The sequence below is a fragment of the Leptosomus discolor genome, chromosome 1 (assembly GCF_034619465.1).
Source record: "Leptosomus discolor isolate bLepDis1 chromosome 1, bLepDis1.hap2, whole genome shotgun sequence".
NCBI lineage: Eukaryota > Metazoa > Chordata > Aves > Leptosomiformes > Leptosomidae > Leptosomus > Leptosomus discolor.
In genome coordinates, this window is record NC_141391.1 from 59,384,900 (window position 1) to 59,394,665 (window position 9,766).

Here is a 9,766-nt window from a genome sequence, read left to right on the forward strand (position 1 = left end):
TCTTTCCTTTATGCCAACTAGAACTGGACAAGTATTCTGCACCCAAGTTCACCAGCATATTAACTCTCAAAAGCCACCCACCTATTTGTTCTTGTCACACTCTTTAGTACATTTTGCAAAAGAGTCTTCTGAGACAAAAGAGAGACAGGGGCCGCTCAATGAAAATGGAGAAGAATAAACTTACATTTTAAAACTCAGATTATAGACATTCAGAATACCAAATAATAACTACATTACATAAAATGTATTTCCTTTCCTTAGGAAAAAAAAAAAGTCTTGATTCTGTTGATTTTTTGTACAGATACTTAAAAATATTTTCTTTAATAAGTCTGACTCCCATCTAGGTTGAATTTAATTTAGAATTTATTATTTGCATCTCTCCGTCATTTCATTTTCTTGAATAGTCATCTGTCTCTACCTAAGAATACTATTGGTAAGTTTTCTCCACTAATGCTTACACATCTGATACATGGTACAGAATGTTGGACAACTGTGTTCAAGAAAGATGAAGCAAACTAGTAATAAAGATTATTTAAGATGACTATAGCAATTTGTTAGCTTAGCCAGTAAAACAAAAGTTAACAACAACAACAACAACAAAAATCAAGCTACTATATTCTCAAGGAAAAGCTTGATACATATATAGGAATGTTTAACACAAGATATACTATACACTATACTAGGAAAGCGACTGCTCCCCATCATTTCTTTCTGCTGTTTGCAGCACCTTATTCCCAAATACACCCCGAGAAGCAGTTAGTCCACCTTTTCCTTGAAGCATTGTTTTACGTAAGGCCATAAATCTACCAGATCAATATTCAAATGAAATTGCTGCATGGAACATATAGTGGGTTTCGTTCTAGTTTTTACGATTATCAAGCTGTATTATGGTTTGCTAGTTTTAAGTCTATGTACCAAACAAGACTTCTAGTATAAAAACATAGGGGTGTCTCAGAGCAAGGAGCACATACTAGCAACAGTATTCATTTACTTCATCCTGCAAAATAAAACTCTATGTAAAAACAACAGCTCGCAGTCAGGGCAGGCAAGACTCTGAATACTCACCTATAAAGATGGATTACAATTTTTAGACAAGTGATAAGTGCATTGCAGAACATAAATTTTTCTAAATCCCCCAAGGAACTGGAAAATTCTAGCCCTTAGCACTCACTTAAGCCTTTTAGTCATTATTATAGCTGTCCTCTGTCCTTCTGTCCTCTCTCTGGTCTCAGAATGCACCTTCTGTAGGTAAACGCACATAGACCTCCCTCCCTGCCTCCAGTTACACAAATTGTACTATTTTTAGGTAAGACCCTGCATTAGAGTTCCTTCATCATCCACTACTTTTAACACACAGATCCAGCTAAATTGAGATACCTTTCTTCCGGAGTCAACTAATATTATTTGACTGTTAACAGAGTCTTGTTAAAAATAGTTCAAAAGAGCTGGAACACATTTTTTAGGGAGAAAAAGTAATTTTAAAATATAATGTCTTGGTGCCTACATACAGCATTTTGATAATGCTTACTTTCTGCAGACACCACAGATATTCCAAGAACTACAGCTGATCTTAAGAGAGTCCCCAATAGTACTGAAATACTTGTTTCGCTCCTAAGAGTTTCTCAGATTTTGCCTGTCCTTTCAAGGCTCCAGGTCCTAACAGTTCCAGAACAAGTATGCTTCTGAGAAGTGTCTTACAACAAGTCATTTCATCTTCAGAAATCTTCCTGAACTCCATCAAAAAAATCTATATACATATTTTGCTTCAGCCTGATAATGTCTTTTAAAGCTGTGTGAAATTCCCTGAATATTCAAATTTTGTGTGCCTGCAAAACTTACATTGAATTTTAATAGGAATTTAAACACAAGCATGTCAAATGTATCGCTACTATCAAATGCCCGGGTGAGAAAGAACAAGGTAGGACAAACAAACCCCTTGATACTATCAAAAATAGGACCACACACACACACAAACCCACTCACCCAGAAGTCAGTAAGAGATGCATCTTCCCTTTTCTATCATCTCGATTACCTTGTGGATTTAAAGAGCTAACAATTTGAGATACGATACAATTTCCCAAAAGATAAATTCTCCATAAAACTAGCTACTAAATTCTTCAGATGAAAACTAGAAATTAGAGGTAGCAGAAAATAACTAAAAAAAAATTTACAAATACTATTTTAATTATATAGTTACACAATCATGTAACACAATTGCTAATTATACAATTCATGGTCTTTTAAAATTATCATTTATCCTTTCCAGTTCTTTTCCTGGTTTGCTCAGTCTTTGCTCCTGAAACTTTTTATCATCAGCTGCTTGGGGCCCCATGAATGAATTTACAATATAAAAGCCATGGATCCAATAAACTCAGTAATACTACTTTTTAAAACAAGTAAAGTATGGAAATGTAGTTAGGGAACACACACGTCACTGTATCTGTATCCCAGTGTGAAGCTAAGCAATAGCAACCTATTACAATTATGGCATCTTCGTATCTGTAGTCCTGGATTCAAGGTGATTTTTAACTCCCTATGGTTCCCCCCTCCCCCTTGCCACAGAACTATTACTCAACTTCATGGATATTTTGGGTTTTTTTTAAGTTTTCCTCATTCATATGAAGTATCTGAACAGATGCAATTAGTATTGTAGTGAATCTTACTGTCATTTCTTGCTGGAAATTTTTTTTTTTTAGCTTTCTTATTTAACATCTGCGTACACTGCTTAACAAGAAAACGTAGATAATTAGTAATTAGTTTGGGTGAGAGAGTTTTAATGAATTGCTTAATACATACTCTGCCTTAGAGCCAGTACCCTATATATACTTTATGCTTTTTAACAACAGCATAACGCAAGTAGAGCACCACTATCAATTGACTTTGGCATCACCAGAGCAACGTGCCTCCTCCTTTCCTTCCTTCCCTAGTATCACCGGCATGCTTAACATTCCCTAACACCTACTGTCACTTTCCTTTTTAAAGCTGCCCAAATTCTTTTTTTGCTTATACTTACCACATTCTTCTGTATATATTCCCTACTATTCCTCTCAAACAGAACGCTGAAAGCACTAAATTTTCTTCCACAGCCTAGATTAGTAATTACATATTACACAATCACTTGTGTTTTCAATAAGATACTATGCTTACATGCAGACTAGCAACATGCAGTGCTCCGTTTTAAGATCTGAAACAAGACCAGTTTTCTTCTTTTGAGCTTCAGTCACAACACAGCATTGGGTCTTCTTCCAAATACAGTGAAGCCATGGCGAGTCATCAATCCAAATTTAGGATTATTTCTCTATAATGAGCACATTAATGAGGGCACATGGAACATCTCCTTTTTCACAGTAGGAACATGTTTACTCTGATGCCATGAAAACAGAGGAAAGGAAAAGCTTTGGAATCTAAAAGAAGCTCTGTTACAGAAAGTCAGAGTTTCAGTAAATCCTTTCCAAACTACTTTGCTCTTCTTGAGGTCTGACTTCTGTTTTTAACTCTGGAACTGCACAGAAACCTTACAATAGCAGCTTCACCTCTAATGAAAGACTTTCCACTAAATCACTGTTAATACCATGAAAGTATTTGCAAAATAAGTGCAGTTACAGCAGGTAAAGAACTTCTCCTAATATGTAAAAATCAAGGACTATACACCGAAAAAAAAGGCCATACATCAAAAAACTCCTCTAGAGTCTCAGAAGTACATTTTAACCAAAATCAGAGGACCACAGAAGACGTATACAGAAATAAGTAATCAAGATCAGAACATTTGTTGGTAAGTCCTTACAAAGCTGTTAAAACATCTCAAAAACAATGGAGATGCCCATCTTTAGAGATGCTTTGTATTTATATATTTCTTACACGACATTTCTTAGTCCTGTGATATTATACAGGAGAGACTGACCTAAAGCAATCAAGCCACAGTATGTATTGATGAAAAAGTTTCTAAATCACCTTTCTTGAGGGAAAGAGAGGTTACAGAGGAAAACATAAGAGCCACGAAAGAGAAAGACTAGAAGGACTCAGAAGTAACAGCACCAAGCGACCTGCACAGTAATTTAGAATTTAACTAAAAGTCTTAAATCAAGGAAGTCAACTAATGCAATTTGAAAACAGTAGTACAACAGTAAACACATTTGTTCGTAAGTGAAATAAAATCCCCCCACTTCTTGTGAGAAAAAGAATTTCCCATTTTAAATTTATTGTGGGAAAGGGTACTTCCCACCTTAAATTTATCGTACACAATTAGCAGCAATCCCCTCACCTATTGTGAGAAAGAGAATTTCCCATCTTAAATTTATAGTACATAATTAGCAGCAGAATAGAACGTATTTATAAATACGTATAAAAAGGCTTGTTTAGTTATGGAGACAAGCCATCTCCAAATTCCACTTAGAATCTATATTTACAAGTACTTGTATAACAATCACAAGCTAGAAAATACATACTTGATTGAAATAACACAACAGATTTGCTAACCAAAATAAGAACTAGCTAAAGTTGATCCATATACTAAAAGTTTCACCATCACTGGATTAGCAGAAAAACCTGCAGTACTGAAAAACAGAACCACCTCAACTAATCTGAAAAGAACAAATTTGTTCCAAAACTGACAGGCACTGCACAATGCGATGTGTGATACCTTGTTTAACAAAAAGTTCAGTTTAACTTGAATATATGCCAAAGTAATACAGGCCACAAAGAGAGACATATTTCAATACTGGTATAAATTTAGTATTAATATTTATACTGATTCTCCAGCATACAAAACCAGATTAAAAGAACCTTGAGGCGCACAATGTATGCAACAGGATAACCTCTCTAAGGTGCATTCCTGCTACAGGTTGTTACGACTCCTCCTGGAGATTTGTCTTCTGTTAACTTCATATATAAAAACACCCAGGGAAGTTTGACAGCTGTAGCAACGAGAAGCTTCTCAAATACTTACACACTGATTCTTAGATGCCTGACTTCAAAAACATGACACAGAGATCATGGAACTTGTCTTCTATACCTACTTAAAGCAACCTTGGCCACTGGTTGCCCGTTGTGGAAGGATAGAAGAATTTTTTTCATTATTTCTTCACATTTGTGCTTTTAACTATGCATCTGAAGTCCATGCTGCTCGTCAAAGCCACCAGGTGGCAGAATCACATAATGCCAAAGATGCTCTCTCATCACCCCCCAACAAAGGCGGCCCGGCCCCAAAAGAAGCTATGCAACCCACCGAAGACAGAAGCACAAAATCACCTGTTTAAAACGAATCTGAAAACATTTATCACTTCAACACCCTTCATAAAAAGAGGAAGAAATTATTAACCAAAGAGAAATACACCCTAAGGAGTATGTCGCTCATATATCTAAACACTTCAAAACACTTTCCCCACAATCATCAAGTTCAGCTTCAGGCATTTTATTCATTCACCATCTCCTTTCAACACTGAGTCACAACAGTAGTCACTGACTTGTTTTACAGGATGAAGAACAGCCACAACCTGGCATTTGAGTTCTCATTATTTACTAACTCACACGGACATCTGTGAGCTTATACGCAGAGATAAGATACAGATCGATCAGAAAAAAAAAAAAAAAAAAAAGTTTTGTACAATGCCATAAATGATGCTTTGAGACAGTGAGAGGAAATGGCATTTATGTATTTGTGGTTCCTGCTCCCCTTAGACAACCTCAAGCCTTTCCACAGCACCACTAAATGTTGCCAACAGTCTCAAATCTGAAAATATCAAGACATCAAGAAATATTTTAAATGCCCTTTCCTTGGAGATTATCCTTTCACAAAAAAAGAACACATACATATAACAAGAAAATTATTATTTTAGGCTTTAGAGAGAAGGTACCTACGAGTTGATGCATTGCCATTAGGTTCTTGAAACTCATCAGGATGTGCAAACTTTCCAGTTGTTAGTTGACTGTTGAATTTCTAAACCCACAGATTAATATTAAAACAGATACCACTTGCCAAAAGTGAGCACAAGGAGGATATTACTGCTGTTCAGCAAACACATGGTTTTGGCAAGAAATACACCCAGTCCTACCTCATGGCCTCACTTCTTGTCACTTCTTGACTAGTTATAAATATTATCTATATATATTATTGGTTCAATTTAAAACTTATCAGAACTAGATCCAGGGCTGCCATATGTTAACATTGCAAAATGAATAGCACACCACTATCTGCTTTCATTCCATTCTTTCCAGTATGCAATCCTTGCCCAGGAGGTATGCAATGCACCCCTGAACTTCACACAGCCTACCCAGATGCCAGCTGGATTGCTCCATGTCCTATAATCACTCTTTTGACAGACGAAAGGGATGTGACAAAGGATAGAATTACTTATCGCAAAGAAGTTATTTTCACTGCAGTTTCTCCAAAATCTGAACACCATGGGCACCCAACTCTGTTAGTGTAAAGTAGTAAATAATCAAGCCCTTTCCATTGCAAATGGACAAACCAGCTCTACCACTCCATATCTAGGGTCCTATGAGAGTTTAACAGCTATCAAGAAATGCTATAATGTTTTTACAAGCTTTTGGAACCACCTTCAGGGAAGACAAAGTCAGGAAAAAAAAAAGTCTTTCTGCACCAATTCCATGCCACCCTTCTAAGACAGTATAGTTTGTTCTTAAAGGCAACCTCAGTACTACTATTTTTCTTCCATATCTGATGAACAAAACATTCTCGAGCCTCATTACAAGGAAAAAAAGGATGCCACCATCATTCCAACACTTCCTAAGAAGAATACTGAGTTCCATTATGCAGTTAATCCTTCACTTGAACTTCTGTTTGACAGTCTTTTCATCTGCTAATGTTCTTCCATCTATTTCCACCTATTACTACAACACAAGCTTGTATAAATTGGTGTATCATTTTACAAAGGGGGAAGCTATTTGTTTATGTCATTACAGATTTCATTAAATAAAAACAAACTGTAGTATTTCCTAAAGACACTTGTTTCAGAGCACCTGAAAGTCAGATGGCACCAGAAGACAACTGTTGGCTTTGAAGAACAAGAGAGAACAAGGCTAAAGGCACCCAGGCTGCCTTTGCCACCAAAGATATCCTCTGGATAAACTGTCCTCTCCCTCCCCCTTCCCCTATCCTGTCACAGTTAACTGTCCATGTTTTAGAGCAGAGTCTTCAAGTACTGTCCAGTGTTCTTAGAAAGGTGAAAAATAGCACCAACAGCTGCAGTGAACTAGCAATCTTTAACCTTGGAAATTACTATCCTCCTTTGACATTTTGGAGTATAAGAGGAGCAAAAGCAGATGTTATGAAATACAGATTAAGATAATCTATTCATCAAGAAAGTATAAGCAAAAATCTAGCCATGCTGAAGTAGATCATCTGGTATACTACTAAAGAGAATAGTTAACATTGATTTTGCTTCTTAAATGAATGATTGAATTTTACTATCAATTTGAAAGGCCCCAAAGACAAAGAATACTTGCTTGAGTATCGGTTCCCTCCAGGAAAACCACACAAAGCAATAACTAGATTTACCATTGAAAGGAATTCTTCAAGTATTTCATTAATTCCAGAGCCTCTAATAATATAACACCTACCACCTATAGCTAGGTCTCTCATTTTATCAGAATGTATGTCCATCAACAGATATTTTATTTTAGACTAGAAAGCAGTCTAGCAATTCTCAGCCCTGTTTCTACTCCTTCTTGCTGAATTCCTAGAGAAGCAGGCATAAGACCAAGCTTATTTTAAAAAAACCCCAAAACACAACAAAACAAACAAAACCACCTCCACTTTCACTGACACTAAAAGGCCGCTCAAATGAAGGAAATTAAAGATGCCTTTGTTTCCTTCTCATTTGCTCACAGGGGAGGGCAACCTATTAATAAAAATAAACTATATTTGTGATTTAGTTTTTCTTACAGGAACAGAATGAACCTGGTAAGATTTACACAAGCTGCAGTGTGGTACCGCTCATTTTGGCACATTCAGTAATACCTTGTAGAGATTAAAAAAAAAAAAGTGTTAGAATAACTCCTAGAAAAAGATTTGCCATTTTCTGAAAGCTTTCTTCTTTGAAATTGAGTATTCATTTTGCCTCTTTGAACACCAGAAGGAGGACACATCGTGGAAAGACTACATATTAAGAAAAAAATCCACATTCCTACAGTTGAACAACATAGAAAGTGTAGAGGATTACAAAAGAAAATTTTCCAAGGAAACTAAGGAAGCTGATTACTGTAAAAGAAACCTCAGCATTTGGGAAGCAAAAAAGCCAAACACAAAAACAAACAAACCAACCTAAAGCCTATAAAAACCAAAAACAATCACCAAACATTTGAACGTAGTGAAGCAAAACCCAAGCCAATTTAATCTAACAACATCACCAGGACCTGTAAACATTTTAAGTCTGGAGGATCTGCAAGTTGTTCATAATATCCATCGGTAAACCTCTTCCAAAGCTATTTAAGTCTAGAATTAGACGGGATACTACTTTATAGGATTATCCACTTCTTTACTACCTCAACACATTTAAGTTACAATCTACAAACCTTTGTATTTACACAGTAGAGCCCAGTAAGAAGGCTAGCTATTAAAATACTCTACATGATCAAAAAGCTCTCTCTTAGGTTTAAAGAAGTCAAACTAATAGCTAATTAATATACTGTCATCATAAATGGAAAAAACAAGGCAAAACTTTACAGAATTTATTAACAGATACAGACAGCTTAAATGGTCTGAGTGCCAACTATGCTCTCCAAATCCACGCTCTTAGGGGAAAAAAAAAAAAAAAATCTGTTCAGCAAACATATAACTCATATTTACTAATGGTCTACTACATCTCCAAATATTCTCATCTAAAAAACCCCAACAAAAACAAACAAAAAACCAAACCACAAGGAAGTTCTTCCTTGTAATTCCAGTCATATTCTTAGTCCATTTCTGGAATAAGAATAGCAAGATCAATAGCTGAGTATGCTCAAGTGACCTGAAGGTATGTGGGGAAGGGGCGGAAATCACCCCTGAAAAGTCTGCTTATATAAAACCAATAAAAATAAATAAATAAGCTAACATCAGATTTTTGTGTTTAAACTCCTGATGTCAAAGTAAACTTCTGGGGTTTTTTTAATTGCTCTTTCTACTAAATAACTATTCAATAGGCATTGGAAGACATCAACAGTTGTGCTGCATCTAGGTGGCATCTCTAACAAAAAAAAAAAAAAAATCTTAAGAACTTATTTCCCTCCAGGAAAATGAAATGCAGTAATTTATTTCCACAGAACTCTTCTGGGATAATGCTCACTGGAGATTTAAACACACAAAGAACTACGTGGAAATCATCTGGATGTTAAGGAATCATTCAGAGATCCATTGGAAAAAAAGCCTTTTAAAACAGTGTGGAACAAGCAGGGTTTGGGGTTTCTTTTCCCTGACTTTAATCTTAAGGATCAAGAACCAAGAAAAGCTCAAGTTTGAACCTCATCCAAAATATGAAAAACAAAATATGGGAAGGAAGGGAGCATACGCCTGCGTACAAACCCAGGAAGTATAAAATTCCCCCTTACACTGGGGGCACAGTCTTAAGCAAATGGACAAGGATTACTGACAGCAATGGACATCCCCATGAATCTTAAGGGCACTGCAACCAGCTGATGAGGCCCCACAGAGTTCTCAAGAAATTTTCACGAGGAAGCCATGAACAAAAACCTTTAGGAGATGGTAACGCTGTACTAAAGTATATTACCACACTGAAGTGCAGGACTGATGAGAAGTATTTTGTCTGGG